The sequence below is a fragment of the Triturus cristatus genome, chromosome 4_2 (assembly GCF_964204655.1).
Source record: "Triturus cristatus chromosome 4_2, aTriCri1.1, whole genome shotgun sequence".
NCBI classification, from domain to species: domain Eukaryota; kingdom Metazoa; phylum Chordata; class Amphibia; order Caudata; family Salamandridae; genus Triturus; species Triturus cristatus.
In genome coordinates this window covers 391271637-391288523 of record NC_140586.1, presented here as the reverse complement: position 1 = coordinate 391288523, position 16887 = coordinate 391271637, and the positions used below count along the sequence as shown (strand labels likewise).

Below are 16887 nucleotides of genomic sequence, written 5' to 3'. Positions count from 1 at the left end.
GACTGCTATGAAAGGGCAGGCAGAAAATGAAATCGTAAATCCGACGGTGGAGCTGAGGCTGGTTCTGCTGCCATTTGGTGATTACTTTGCAGACTACTGCCCCAATGAGCTCCATGAACCCATTGGAAGGAGAGCGGAATTCTCCCATGGGTTTTCCTACGACTGCCAGTATGATAATATGCCAGTCAGAGGGAAAACACTAATGTTGGGCAGAAACCCTCCTACGAGCTGTCGGATGGCTTTCCGTCAGACATCATAATGAGGTCCTTTGTATCATGTTTGCATTACTTGTTTAAAACAGACCCGATGCAAAGTGTTCGGTTGATATGTACAATCCAACAGAAATCCGGATTTGAGTTAGGTTACATTTTACCAAGGAGGCATTCCATGGGTGGTGCATGGGTGTTCCCTTGCCTCCACCCATCGATTTTGATGCAAATCAGTATCTACAATGACATGTAGACTTGATTTTGTGCCAAATGAGTAGAAATATTTCTATTTCTCCTTATTATTTCCTCTTTTTCATGTCTGCTGCATTTTGCAACACATGTACAAAGATGAACTTGCCTTACAACATAGTTTTTGTGTATGAGAGGACATCTTCTTGCAAGGGTGTATGTGCTGGAGCATGGCAAATTAAAGTGGACAACACAGGGGGGTCCAGAACATCGCTGCCACATCTTTGTAGATTTGGTGCTGTTCTTCTCTCTCCTGGTCACGAAACGCAGTGTAGCAACTTTACATGCTGTGCTGCGTTGTGTGATATAATTTGTAAATCTGGGCCTGCAGCTTCTTAGATCAAATCTTACATAGCATCAGAGTCTGCTTACCTCTGAGACAAGACTTCTCCCCATTCACGCCACTAAGTTTGCAATGTAACCCCCTCACTGCCAGGGATTTGTTAGATATCTGCATTTAACGTGAAGGTTTTAAATTGGGTTTGGTTCCCCATAGGTCTTCTACACATCTCTCTTTCTCGAGGTCCACAACAAAATAACATGTCAATATGAATGTCTAATACCTGCTGTATATAGCGGTGTATTACTGGATTCCATGGATTAAAGCACAGTGTAAATGAAGTATTTAATAACTAGTAAAACATATTTTACATATAGAACTGCATTCCATGACATTTAAAGTCTCTCTGCATTGTAAATAACAAGTGTTCCGATGATTTTAAAGGCAATCATTGCTATTTTTAAGGACATAATTTTGCTTCTCAAAATTTTGCACACCCTCAATTTTGTTCGTATTCAATTGTTGTATAGATGCAGAGTTGGTGTTGTTTTCATTGCAAATGAAATGTGTGTTCTTGTGCATTCATCTTTCTCCCCTTTCAGCATCAACTTTGTGGTGGGGTTTCACTCACTAGGTGCACCTTTGTGATGTCTAAAACATATTGATCTTTAGCATTTTCTGACTTTTGGAATTATATGGGAGACTTGTCCCATGAATGATTTTCTAGTTAATGTTTACTACATTGTTTTTTCTGTGTGTGTGCTTTCACGGAGGACCGCCCTGTGATCCCTGTATTTTTATACCCTGCACCTTTCTTTTTTACTCTTCCCCCTGCATTTTGATCAAACCCATATCTTGCATTATGCAATGCTTACTTTATAAAAGGTTAACTGCCAGGACTCAAAGTTTTGCTCAGCGACCCGTGGCCAGACTTACAGAATGTGGTTGTGCCAAATAGCAAAGCTGCTTAGTCTCAGTTCCTCCCTGTGCCTTTATCTCACTTTTGCAGATTCTTTGCCCCCACTGCTTTCTCCCTTAGTCATTGTTTTTCTATCTTTAGCTTTGTCCTTCCTCCTCCATTTTGTGCTTTTTTCTCTCTCTGCTAAGATGAGGAAAAATAAGTGCTGGTCCCCAAAAAGGACTGCCATCTGGGGCCCACTGGCAACCGTAGGCTCAAATTATGCACTGGCCACCACACCCTTTGTTCTCAAATTTCATCTTGCTCTAGCGTCTGTATGCCTTTTGCTGGTCTTACTTCTCCCGAAAACGTAATATTCTCAGGTTTGTTTTTCAATGCCCACTCAAAGGCCACAATCCAGTTTTCCTACTCAATATGCGTTTTCTTTATTATATCCTTGCTATTAGCCCTCTATTTTCTATTTTACATTAGCGAGATGCTGGAGTCACATGAATATTGTCACCGTGCAGTGCAGATTCAGGTGGATCATGGATGATCAGTCAGAAGGGGGATTTCCAAAAATGTTTCATATCATTATGCATCTTGGCTAGGAACAAAGACGTGCCAAGTAATACAAACAATGACAAAAGCAATAGGTCTAGCTGTTTACCATTTAAAATGCTTAGTAACTAATAGTGTGTGTATTCTCATGGCCTTGTTTGGATACACAAGTAACTGAATCTCGGAATTATGTTAATTGTTGAAAGTGGGTGATTGTGAATGGATGAATGGGTAAGTGTGAAGGAGTGCACAGATGGATACATGGGTGGGTGCATGAGTGAATGACCAGCAGTAGCAGGAACAAAGAATAGCCTCCTACCTCTAACTTGAGTGTGGAGATCTATGCACTCACTGATCATCTTACCCTTTTAACCATCCATGGAAATGCTCATCCATTTATTCATTCCTCCACACATGTAATCTGTCCATACATTCACGCATCCACCCATTCAGCTAGACTGTGATACAATTTCATACTCACTGTCTCAACTATCCACCCAACCAGACACAAAATAATCATTTAAAGAAAGCAAACGTTTACTGTTTTTTTATTAAATCACACTTCATTATCCAAGTCATGGCTAGGGAATGGGACAGGTAACTTCTACACAGGTTGTGGTATCAAAAGCTCTGAAGATTATCCATACTATGATTCACAACACCTGCCCTTACACCGATTAGAACCTGGGCATATTATAAACACTTGTGGTTTACCTGGGACTTTTTTGGTAAAAATCTCAAAATTAAGCAGAAAAACGAATCAATGCATGCATTTAATGTAGAGGTAAAGAAAACATTATGACAGTCTGGCCTTTAAAGTGTCTTCTTTTTCATCTGTGCAATAAGGTCAGGTATAATTATTCAAAGTGTTTACGTACACAGTTTTTTTCAATGTTTGGTAAAACAGTGGCGGTGCAGTGTGTCAGAGTGAAAAAAAAACCTAGACGTGAGTAAACAGTGAATCTATATACAAGTGATAGTTTCCAGAAGTGTTTCTATTCCCTTAAGAGGGCAGATTATCTCTGTCAAATAGGTTTATGTACAGAAGTATCAACGTGTTTCAAACACTTTTGGAATATAGAGTTCTCACCAGGGCATGTAGATAAAGGGACATCTGGTTGATTAATGCGGAAGTAGATAGGAGATCAGTTTAACACAGGTAAGTATTATTTCATACTATAACTTTAGGTGCCACCCTACCTCTGAGAATGCTGTGGGTGCTTCCTTCCAATACACCTCTGTTCACTAGAACTTTGTACCAGCCTGAGAGGAAAAGGGCTTAACAACAAGTGAAATCTTAAAATACAGTGTGATCATTAGAACCACAAAATAAAAGTCTAAGGGTCTGATTACGAGTAGGCGGTGTGGGAGCTTCTCACCACGCCAGCCTGCCGTTCCCACACTGTTTTTCTCCTGGTCTAGTGGGTGGTGCTTTGGTGGTCTCACAGTGGTGATATGTGAGATTTAACATAACATCGCCATGTCTGCCATGCAGGAACAGAGGTGCATACAGAAGGGAGGGTACAACATGTGCCCACCTCTATGCACCCCCATGCACAGGGACAACAACGGTCCTGGTAGGGCCCCGTTTTTTTCCTGACTGGCACACTTTTCATGGCAACCTCACAGCCAGGAAAAATGTGTAGGTCTGGAAACTCAGAATATGCTTGGCGGTGCCTCAGCAGCACCATCAGCATATTGCTGTCCCAGACTGCTGCGCCACAACCAAGGGATTGTGGATCCCTGGCAGTAACAGCGGTCCCATGGTGGCCTGACCGCCCAACTCTTGATAGGATGGTGGGACTGCTGGTGTGGCAGTGCCCGCACAGACAAATGGTTTCGATCCTTCTCCCCATACATAAAAAAGATTTGCAACATCTACTAAACCCTACATTAAACTAAGGATAGGGGAAAGCCTATTAAATCAAGGAAGCAAGAAATGTGTCAGCATCAGAACCACTGTAGAAGTTTTATAGGTAAGGAGTCATGTATAGCATAAAGCCACATAACCACAGATGACAGGAGAGGTCTGCACCTCTCCAAGTCTAAAGGGCATCTAATCAAACCCTAGATGGGTTCACTAATTAAAATGGACAAAGAGCATTCAAGAAATATGACCTCATATGCATTATAGTACTTTTCCAGGCTCCAGGAAAAAACTTGGATCCTTGAATGCTACTCCCATATTACAGTCTCCGATTCCAAGGCATCCTTGGATTCCTGTCTTGGTCTGATAGTACCAATTGGTAACTCTCCTTGGTTCTTCCTTAAAATCATTTGACCTTGCCAGTTCTTCCTCACCTCACTATCTCTGAAATACAATGTGCTTTTCACTAAATAATGAATGCCTTTGGTCTGCACCTGCAGAGGAGAAAAACATGCAGAAAAACAACTTTAACATTAGTATTAAATGTCTTGACTGTAAGCTTAAGGCCAAAAATCATGCTAACTTAACAGTTTTCTTTAAATGCATATTAATTCTACAACCTGCATATAATCCAATTAATGATACTGTACTCTCATAAGTGGCACAATAAACCAGTGCATGTATTATTAACCAAATATGACAACTGGTCACAATTTATAAAGAAAGCATTGAACACGTATATGATTCATTCTCACTAATCTCTGGCAAATGCACTGCAGTAAATGCATTTTTGCACACCACCTTACAATCGAACCCTATAGAAGAATAATATCAGCAATCCAGATGTCTCTGAAAAAGGAAAAACGTTAAAAAGCACACACGTATATACCCAAAATCACACCATAAATTCACCTTTTATACCTTTTGTGAACCAAATCTCATTGGTATTATTGCATCACATCAGTACATAAGGTTAAATGTAAATATATATATTGTGACTAAACCTAAATGGATGGAGCCAAAATGATGCTACTCCACCACTTACAGATACATATCGGCTCTAAATCTCCTATCTACTGCCCTACTAATCATCAGTACTGGAAATGGTCCAGGGCATGTACCCCTGAAACTGAAAGGAGGGGTAAGAATCCAGGAATTTTCTACCCCTGATACATCAATGCTTCTCTTCATCCCCTGTTCCATTTCTTCTTAGCCTCTCAGACTCCGGTGTGCGTCGGACCCCAAGGCTCTAGTGCTTCATTGCCCATTAGGCTCCATTGCATGGTCGTCCGGTCCCAATGCAGCTAATCTCTGCCCAAAGCAATTCTGCCATTCTAATTTTACCTAAATGTGGCCAATTATCTAAATATGTAAATCCTCACTTAACTGCAACATTAAAACACATCAAATAAAAAAATAAACAATGGAATCAACCATAAAACACAATATTGAATAATATTGAAAAGAAACAGAAATCCAGTTATCGTAGGTTTCTATGAAAGTTAAGGTTCTCAAATTTCGTGTAATGTCAGCTACGTCAGGTGGTCGTGCATTTGTTTTTATTTTGCAGCTACTATAGGTTACACCGAGCAGCCAGCACTGTTTTCATTTCATCTTATAAACAAAAGCTTCATTTTCAGCTTGTCGGTTTTAAAATGATGAGACCAATACTTGTTCACTATCCCTACATAGAGAAGCAAGGTTCAAATCTAATCTGTGTTTCAGAACATAAATCATCCTAAATTGATTTATCTCTTGCAAAATATATTTCCACTGAGTTTTTGCAGTCAAAACCAGAAGCAGACAATGCTAACTGCAGCTCCACTTGTCTGTGGATGATAAGCTGTGAAGAATTTTCTTTAACAATGACGTGAAAGTATTTCTCACCAAGAGGGAAACTGCTCAAAGGCTGACAAAGAGGAAATCTGGGCCCAAAAGCAGTATGTAACTTTGTGATACATTTCAATCTCCAATATATGGCTTCTTTTTTATATTTTCCCATTAGTTGATTAATGTCTGACATACCTCACCCACCTAATCTGTATTGTCCAAAAAGAATGGCCCATTCTTCTTGCCCAATATCTGCACCTGCAGGCAATAATACAGAAGGGAATACAATGCAGAATGTCGTACTGCTGGAGCAAATAAAAAGGTACAAGTCCAAAGGTGCCATTCAGTCTTCTACCCCTTAGTGAGGTAATGAGTACAGCTTCCATGTGGCTTTCATTTCGGAGGGCAGTATGGCAGCAGCGTGAGCGGCTGGAACAGTCGTCCCTTACCTCCCCCGATGCTGGAAGTTCCTGTTGGGTGTGTATCGCAAGTCAACTAGATTTTTTGGGGAGTGGTGGTCCTCAGCTTTTTGGACTCCCCAATGCTGTCTCTCCGATTGCATTTTTGTTTTGAGACTTGAGAGTCTGTGAGTGGAGAGCGCACTGGAGGAAGCTAGACAGAGGCTGCCCGCTCAGTTCGATCACTCGGTGTGCGTGCAGCGCGCATTGCGATCAGCGCACTACAGCCAACAGGCAAAGGCGGAGCATCTCCTTGGACTCTACATGCCAATTATTGTGCATGGCACCCAAGACAGGGCAGGCGTCAAATCCCAGGTTAGAGAATCAGCCTCCAATGTCAAAGCTGCAGACAGACGAAGTGAGTCTATTAAGAAGCCACTGGACGGGAATGGTGCCCAAGTATGGTGAAACTAGACACCAGGTAGTCCCAAAACATTGCAACAGCAGTTTGAGTAAAAAAACAAAAAAACAGCAACAACCACCTTGGCTGAGCCCAAACCTACCATGGGAGGAGGTGTGGTGCCGCGGCCAGGGCGACTGACGCTGGAATCTGGGGCGCACAGGGATGCCTATGGGTAGCTGTTCGCGCTTGACAAATACTGTATTTTATTTACATCTTACCATGTAAGAAACCTCCCCTGAAAGTACTTTGTGACAGTGTCTCATAGGAGCACAAGATTCAATTGGCGATGAAACCCAGAATCTATTCCAGTTTGGGCAGCTCGAGACTCTGGACTGGTGAGCTGAAGACAGTCTAATCAATGCTGAGAGAACTGTGAGTACAGAGATTAAGTGTAAAATGGTTGAGGAATGCATGGGTGAAGGGGCCAGTGTTGGGTGAGAAATTTAAGTAAGGTCCATCTGGGGGAGTCAGACTCAACTGTTCACAATCTAAGGCCTCTAAGGGTGATATTGGATTGAGGTCAGCAGATCTCAACTCAAGTAATTACCCCGGGGTTCCATCTGATACTGACGTGGGGGTATTTTTTTCTCTCTCTGACCATTCTGACAGAAAAGAAGAGACCTGGAGACACTTGGTGACTGTTCTGGAAGAAGGGATTCTCAAGAATCACACAGGAGTATACTTAGCATCAAAAGCGCACCACCAGATAAAGGCGTTCAACAGGGAGATCTGCTGATGGTAAGAAAAGGACGACCTCGGAGCTTCAGCGGGACAATATAGATACTCCAGGTCTATGTGGAAGCAATCCCCCCGGGAAGGGTTCAGGGGATCAGGACACCCAGATGCTCCCACATTGGATATAATTTATCAAAGAATTATGAAAGCACTGGGAGGAGACATACCTGGAGAGTAGGAAAACCCAGTCAGCGAATAGGAAGATACAGGAAAGTATAAGAAAGGTTGCAAAGGCCTGCTTGGAATTTACGGAGCGGATGGCGGAAATGGAAACAAGGAAAATGACCCTTGAGGATGAAGCAGTAAGAAGATGATGAACTCCCTGAAAGGCCAGATGACAGACACCCAGTGGAAGTTGATAGACCTAGAGAATCGGCTGAAAAGGAACAATCTGAGAGTATCGACTCTACCTGTAGGAGCTGAGGGGGAATCCACAAAAGTTTATTATTGAGCTGTTTAAAGGAGCTTTCCTGGAATTTCCTAGCCCACAGATTCCCCTTTAAGCAACAACCTTGGCACGCAAAACAAGGGAGTAAACCAAGGCCCAGATTGGTGTTTTTCTGGAACTTCCTTCTCCTTTAAGTGATAGGTGAAGCTGCATGTCCGGATCAGAAATGTACATTTAATAACCACTCTTTTTTTGTAAGGCCTGACTACTGTCACACCATGGTGGAGTGTAGATGGTAGTTGATACAGATGATCCAACTCTTTCAGAATAAAGGAGGCCAGGCCTCCTTATTGAGTCCAGCTGAACTGAAGGTTTTAATGTAGGACAGAATCTACTATTTCACGTCAAAGGTAAAGGCTAAAGAACTTCTTGAGACCCTTAAATGAATGAGGGGAGATGAAGAGCAAGCGCCATAAAACGTTGGAATTAAAAATGCAAATAGGGGGTCCATGGTCTTCCTCACTGTACCATCTATAAACCTTGTTAGATATGTATGTCGGTTTGGAATTCTGGTGTCTACTTTTTCTCTCTAGGCTTGGTAGGATTGGCATGGCTTATTTATTGGCTAGGTGTCGGACGGGGTGGAGGGGACAGTGCCACTCATCAGCTATGGTCCAGGTTGGTCCGTTTGCCATTTTTGGGTGGTGTGGGTAGAATGGGGAGAGGAAGGAGGGTGCTTGAAAAGGTTGGGTTGAGAGTGGAAATGAAACCATTATTTGAGAGTCCAGCAAGCAGAAATGTGTATTGTTTAATGTTGTATTAAGATTTTTTTTAAGGGGGCACTCAGGTGGAGTGTGACAGAATTATATCAAATAATGAAATGGCAGATGCGGAAGAAGGAGTCCCAGAGGAGAATGCAGGAAGATTTAGAGCTGCATATTCTCTCAGGCATGGTTATTTTGTGGAGGAACTTAGAAACACAACATGAGGCTTGATACAATTTTCATAGCCACACTCAATATATATGGGTTGAATGATAGAGCCAAGAGGCATCGTATGGCATCAGTACAGAGGTTGTGGAAGTTTGATAGTATTTTTCTACAGGAGACCCACATCCCTGATGTAAGAGAAACATATTTTTGGATCTTGGATTGGATCTTTTAGGGTGTACCCAACAAGGGTTTACGTCTAGGGGGGTGGCTACAATGGGAGACATTCTAGTTGTACTGTACTTCGGAAACTATCAGATAAAATGTGTAGGTGTGTCATTGTAGATTTTAAGATTGGGGGAGGGTGGTTTACGCTGTGCTCAATTTATGAAGCTAATACAACTGAGACTGACACCCTGGATTTTTTTAATGTGCAGCTTTCAAAATGGCCGATTGCATTGATAAACTTCAATATACACTTAGAGGTGGATTAGACTCCCCCCAGGGGTATACAGGAAGGAGGTCAGTGCTATTCAAAGGTACTTACACGGTTGGTTGAAACTCATGGGTTTGACAATATATGGGGCAAATATATGGCCCTCAAAACAGGATATACTTTCTTCTCACACCCGCATAATAAATTAGTCAGACTGGATTCTTTTTTTATATCCAAGGTACTGAGCAACCAAACCACAATCAAGAGACATCCTAGGGTACTCTCTGATCACAACCCCCTGATGCGAATAGTCTTGATGAAGGAGGTGCGTAAGTCACAAGCTAAATGGTCCTTTCATAGGAAACTTTTATGCAGTGAGGAATATCTAGAACATACGCGACACTGGACAACTCAATTTTTGGAGATCAATAGGGGTTCAACTAAAGAAACAGTGGTTTGGGATACATTAAAAGTAGGCATTTGGGGGAAGCGTATAATTATACATTATACCAGGATAGGAGGAAGTGTAAAGAGATCCAAGACTCCCCTCAAAGATCTTTCTTTCTTTGAAGAGCGTCAGACGCGTGAAATATCCCAGAATATTAGCAACCCCAAAACCCAGCACAAAATTGTAGCTGTCAGAGCTACGATAATGCAGTTTTTTAGCCAGGAAATTGCTGCTAAATTCCATGCATGAAAAATGGAGTGCTATGAATATGGGGAAAATGTGGGTCGCCTTTTAGTATTCCAAACTAGGCAAAGGGAGGTGACCACAGGGATTGAGGTAATCGAGGACAAGGAAGGTTTAAAACATGCAATACCTTCTGAAATTGTGAAAGTCGTTAAAAACTTCAATGATAAATTATATACAAAAGATAGGCAGTCTATGGTCGGGAATCATGATGAGCTATTATGTTCAATTGATAGGGTCAGGCTTGGCTAGGAAGATCAGTTTTATCTTGAGCAACCAATTTCGGCAGTTGAAGTGGCCGTAGCAATAGTATCATTAGCCATCGGAAAAGCTTCGGGCCATATAATATCCCCTTGGAGCTATATAAGACATTGCTAAAAGAACTTATTAAGGATATGTTGGTGGTGTTTCAAAAAGCACAGCTAGGAAACCCACCAGCTTTATAGTGTAAAAGCATCCAGTTCTGTTTAAACAAAAAAATAAGCCCCCTTCAAACCCACGATCCTACAGGCCAATAACATTATTTTTTTGCGATCCTAAGCTGCATTCTAAACTCCTGGCAAATCCATTTAGGTAACATAATTACGAAATTAGTATCCTCAGACAGCATGGGTTTATACCGTATTAGAAAGGTTATTATCACCGAAACCACCCGGGGGAAAATGGGCCTGATTTTATTAGAAAAGTCATTCAATAGGGTGTCCTGGCCTTTTTCATGGGCAGTGCTAGAAAAATATGGTTGTGGCCAGGATATATTAGAGCTTTCAAATCATTGTATTGTGGATCATGGGGTTAGAATTCAAAGACATTTTCATTTCCAGGGGTACAAGGCAGGGTGCCCATGCTCACCATTACTTTTTGCGTTGTATATCAACCCCCTGATTGTAAAACTGAAATGCAACTGCCAGTACAACCAGGTGGTAGTAGGACAAGCAATGTATAAAGTATTAGCATGCGTGGAAGATATAGCAATAGTTACAACAAACCCACAGCAAGCTTTGAGTGAGATTGAGGGAACAGCACGGATATTCCGGCTCTCCTCGGGGTACAAGTTAAATCAAGGGAAAACACAAGTAATTTGCACTAGCGACATTGGACAGTTCTACCCCCGGGTAGTGAGTGAGGCAACTTATCTGGGGATACGTTTCTCTTCAGCTGTGGAAGATAAAGTAGAATTAAACTTGAACCCCCTGTTACAATTATTAGAACAAGATCTTAGAAGATTGAATCATCTCTTTTTGTCACTTGTGGGAAGGGGGAATGTGATAAAAATGAAGATTCTTCTTCAACTATTATATTTATTCAGAGCTATGCCGTTAGAAATGTATTGTAGATGGTTAATGAAAATAGAAAGCTTGTGCTATGGGTTCCATTGGGGGTTCGAAAAAACAAGAAGAGCTTCTAAATTCATGACACTGCCCAAGAATCAGGGGGGTTTAGGAATACCAAATATAACCATGTATTACTGGGCATGTATGTTACAAAATATAGAAATTTTGTTTACGTGGAATACACACATGCTTAGTTTAGCAGAATCCTCTTCAATTTATGAACTTATAATGGGGGAGGGAGCCAAAGGTTTTTTTACAAAAAATCTGGAGTCTAGCTATTACAAAAACAAAATGTAAGGTCCTGATGGGGGCATTTAGAGTATGGCAACAATTTAAAAAGAAAATAAATTTACCTAAATATAGTTACTACATGCCATTATGGGGAACACCCAGATTACCGCTAATGTTTCATGAACTGATAGTAAGGAATTGGTCACACAAAGGAAATCTATGGCTGGGAGATCGCTTATTTGGAGAAAATAAAAGCTGTTGGGATCTTTGGGAGAAATATGGGATTACCTCTCAACAATTCTTTAAATATATTCAGATTCTGCATTTTTTTAATAGGCTGGAGAAGACCTCTGGGCCAATGGTTTAGATACCTATTCTTGAGGTAATTGGCAAAGGAGCTAACATTGGTGTTATTTATGACTTACTGATTCAAAACGAAATGATTTAGAATTTTCGAATGTTAAATGGGAAGGTAGGCTGGGGACAGAGGGCACAATATTGCAATATTCCTTAGACATTGGTGACAAAGTACAGTTCTGACAGCTGGTCTAAAGAGTCAACATTTTAAAACTTTGATTCGTAATTTACACCAGAACAATTTTCAAATGGGGCAGGAGAGATGAAAATCGCTGTCCTCGTTGTTGGGACTCAGGGCTGAAATTGTTGACATGTTTTTTCTCTGTCCAAAATTAAGACCTCTTTTTTATGACATGGGTACATTTTTAGACCACATTATTGGAGTCTCAATAATAATCAACTGTACACTGTTGGTATTAGGAGTAGCAGAGTGGGAAATGAGCCAGTGAAAAAAGGGGGCTATATTTTATTTTTCGCTATGGCAGTGGCTCTCATGTGTATTGCTACATGATGGCTCAACACAGAACCCCCCACCTTTCATGAATGGAGATCTAGATTTCTGGCTATTTATACCTTGGAAACCTTTTGAACAGCCATGTCGTCAGGTTTCAAAGTTCCTTGAACATCTGCCATGGGAAATCTGTCTCAGGCTCTAAGAGTCTATAAGGTTATCAATGTCACAGACTGGTATTTGCAATTCTTCCGTGGCAGGACAGATGTCTAGTGTCTTACTTGTACTTGTCATTGAACTTTGACTTGGATTGATATAAACCTCTTTGATTGGAACATCAGAATTATCCTTGCTGTGACCGTCATTTTCCAACAACATGACACTTAATACATTACTAATAAACAGTTCTTGAAGCTATCTGTTAGACTGCATGTCTTGATGGAATGTAGACCTTTCAGACTCAAAATACTAGAGGTCATAAATGGTCACATTACTTTCTTGGTCACAAAGATTTATAGACATAACTGGAGTTCTCAATGGACTGACTATGGACTTACACTCTGGCTCAAGAGTGATTTAAAAGACGCTTATAGTGCTAGGATTAGCGAGAGGCAAAGGAACATAAAATATGAAATTGGACAGGGTGGTTTCTCCAGCCTTGGATAGTGTAGGCAAATCCTTGTGCTCACATGCTGAACTGTCCAAAAAGCTTACCCTGTTTTTATCAGAGTGAGAGGCTGACACAAGAGCTAGATGCACCCATGTCAACATGAAAAGCAGAGATAGGCTCAGAAATGGGCTTACACACTCATTTCATGTATATCTGCTTCTGAGATTACATCTGGGACAGTGGAAAAATCTGTTAGGCTGTGATCTTTTTGTTCATGAGTATTCGTGGTGCTGGTAGAGGATTCCATCCCAATATCTGCATAGCATGAGAATGGCTCAATGAAAGCCCTCTTAACCTCCTGAATAGGAAAGGAAGAGTATTTCAATCGAATCTTGAGCTGTTTGAAATTCATCCTCAAGCTCTACTCTCTGTTTTAAAGATTCATTCTTCCGCTGAAGATTCAGGTAGAGTTTTAACATCATTGAAGTTCAGAGACAGAATGTCTAGTTCAATTAAATAGGACTCAGTCTTGGAGGACACATTTCCTTTTGCAACATTTCGATAATACATACAGACACAGTGATCACATAAGTCCATTATTTCTCTCTTTAGCACATGCAGTTCTTCTTGAACAGGTTTCAATTCACTGACTTTTTCTCAGAATACAATTGACTTTATAAAGACAGGATTAACTTTGGTATGTATGTCAAACATGGCTGAATGAGTCTTCGGTGGCACTGAAATGTTATCTTTATATTTAGTATGGTTTGGCGAGAAATCACAGAAGGTTAATGGTCATGTGTGTCAACTATTGGCTGGGTCTGTCGGGAAATCTTGTGTATCCATTTAAGTATTTATTAAAATAAGAGAACAGGGAAGTGAGACGAAGTGGGGGTTATGGTTGTTCCAGGTCTCCCAAGTGAGTAGCATCTATCCCCAATCTTTTGTAATTTTTGTACAGAAATAAAGGTTTTTGAACAGCTAAGCATAACCACAAGTGCCAGTGAATGAATGAATGAATATTTATTAACTGTCCGATTAATTGCAATCATTACAGTAAAAAAAGAAAAAGTTGTTTAAAAATGATTTCCCCCTACTCCTGCCCTCCCCTTCAATGTTTTTGTCCTTATGATCAGCCTTGGACCCTTAACTAGCTTATACAAATTCTCATAATTGCTTATAATTGCCAAATAAATATTGAGGCTTAAAAGTCAGATATAGTGAGTTCAACTTTGGATAAAAAGGATGGTCCCCCTTAGACCTGGCGGGGACCCACCCCACAGCCTCCAACATGTTGTAAAATGTGGCATTCTAATAAAAAGGAGTGGTCATTAGCCTGTCGCAGGAGTGGCATCACTTGTAATGCCTCGTTTATAGCAATTCTGAATGAGTGTGTAAATTTCCCCAGTCTAGCTATGTTTCTTGTAATTTATTTGGTGAAGTACAGTACAAAAAGCCTCCCTACAGGTCCTAACCCCCTTTGCGATGAGTATCGTGTGAAGAAGACGCTGATGCTCCTTATTCAATTTGGGGCAACAGCACAGGAAGTGTAGCCAGGATTATTTGAAGAAGGAACATAGCCTACAGTTGCATGCCCAAGCTGGGTTAGAATCTGTGATGTGAAGCATGATAAGTCTCATGTAGAGTATCTTCCTCTGGACATGTATTGTCAATGCCTCGTATAAATAAGGTCGAGCCTTTCCTGGAATGTATGTTTTGTCAATGGTTCTGTGATCGAGCTAGGGCAGAGGGTTTCAATATCTTGTGCTCACCGCTTTCTTCCGGGTGACTAGAGGGATATCAGATAGTTGTAACTTGCTGAGTCTATCCTCAGGACAGTTATAGCCTGGCCAAGGCTCACACGCCAGGAGGAGCCTGCCTCATCGAAAATGGACCTCAGTTGGTGTCTAAGTGAGTCTGCTGGTGCCCTCAAGGTCCTGAGGTATAGCTTTATTAAATCCCCTGGCATGTCAAAGCTGGCCTCCCAAGGCCGAGCTCCAGTTTCAGCCTTGGTTTCCTAGCTGACCACGGAAAGAGCAAAATGGATTTATATGCCTTGACCTGGATTGTCTCTAAAAACCTGTCCAGTACTCCTGGAAAAGCCAGATGACCATAACAGATGACAGGTATAAATTTTGCTTTGAAGACGCTCAGTATTGGCTTAGCTGATGCTCTGACGGATGATAGCTCAGTTGTTTTAATAAGTGGATGACTTTGTTGGCGTTAGTATTAAGATGTTTTTGGTGGATGCTTGTGTTGACCTTTTCTGAGAACTAGACCACAAGATAGTTGTAGGCTGTTACATACCAATTTTGCAGTTTTCCCAGCTGGCAGTGGGCTTGCCTTTTGTGTTGATATTTCCCAAACATAACAACCTTCGTCTTCCCCTGATTAACCAGTAGATGGTTGCCCTGGTTGAACTGATACAACGCATACAAGGCTCTCTGAAGGACCACTCTGGAATGGTCCATTATTACTGTATCGTCTGCAAATTGAAGTACCAGAGGTCTTGATCCTGCCCAGCCTTGGAGATTCTAGGCTGGCGACTTACAGGGCGGCACCCAGGTCTGCGGTGTAAAGATTAAACAGGAGGGGGACCAGTACGCAGCCCATTGTTTCTTGCATTTTGGAGGTGACTGTGTTGGGACTTGTTTTGACCCGAACCCAAGTGTCTTCATATAATGATGTTATTGCTTTTAATAATTTGGGTGGGAACCCCCAGGTGGGTAGGTTCCAACATAGCCTTCTGCAGTCCACCTTGTCAAAAGCGATGCTGTAGTGAATGAAACAGCAGAACAATGGGAGTCTCTTCTTCTTGACTGACTGTGTTGATAAGTGAGCTAACGCTATGATGTTATCCATAGTTGAGGAGTGTAACCTGAAGCCTGATTGGAAAAAAGGAATGATGCCTTTTTCTTGTGCTCATGACTCTAGATCGAACATAGGCCTTTGCTTCTTGGTGAAGAAGGGTGACAAGCCTGTAGTTTGGTGGCTTTAAGCAGTAGCCTTTCTTGAAGATAGGAAAAAATATGGAACCTCTCCAGAAGTCTGGCGTCCTTGGTGTTAAAAAAGTATTGTTGAAAATCCAGTTTAAGCTACTACTTGAATTGATGGGGTTATGCCTTGCTGCTCAATTTTCACTGTACTCTCCACGTCAGAAGGTTCTGCCAATGGTTACAATGATGCTGCCTTCTTAAAACCCCCGCTGCCATTCAATACTGCTAATAAGTTGAATTGACTCCGTAGAACTGTGATGTAAGCATTGAAGTGTAGTGAAGTGAATGCAGGTTTAGAATGTTGGGTTTGTGTTTGGGGTTGTGGAGAGGTGTGGCTCACTGGTTAGAGGTGGCAGACCCTTAAGCAGAGAATCGGCCAGGGGTCAGGGTTCAATTCCCGACGCGGCAGGGTCGTGGACCAGGGTCAAAACAGACTCGATAATTCTCGCCTCAGTACCTACTCTAACCAGGAACACATTCGGCAACTCTGGGCATTAAGCTTGCCTCATCTCTACAACGGCTCCCCACAGATGCCGGGGATGCCTGGTTTCACCTTTGAGATACCCAGAAAGGGACCATCTCACAGGGATAGCCAGGACGGGTTCCCCAGCGGTCTATAGCGCCGGGACACTTCCGAGTAGCTGTGCGCTGAATAAAATAACACATAAGAATAAAGACATGTTATACTAAGCTCCATGTATGACATAGTCATTGGCGAGTACCCAGGCTGGAGTGAATGTTATAACTGGCGACGAGATAGGGGATAAATAACCCGAAGATTAACAGTGCTCTCCCAGAGAATTTGCAGTGGTCCAGCAAATTGCTCGTATGTGCCACGTGTGCCTCTGTCGAAGAGAGGAATCGACGTTTGGCATATGTGGAGTCAAAGCGCAGTCCCAGTTCTGTGTAAAGTATTTGAAGATAATGAAAGCTTCACTGCAAGGTCTACACATTGTTGGCTGAGAACCTGTGGGGAA

General features: G+C 41.7%; 1 long non-coding RNA gene across 2 annotated transcripts in view; it reads right to left on the bottom strand.

Moving 5' to 3' along the window:
* Positions 1 to 2728: 2728 nt before the first annotated feature.
* The window catches only part of LOC146833931 (uncharacterized), a 39379-nt gene continuing 25220 nt past the window's right edge, over positions 2729 to 16887 (bottom strand). For both annotated transcript variants that reach the window (XR_014960291.1, XR_014960290.1), the window contains one exon: positions 2729 to 4558. This is a non-coding gene — a long non-coding RNA (uncharacterized LOC146833931). The remainder of the gene's footprint in view (positions 4559 to 16887) is intronic.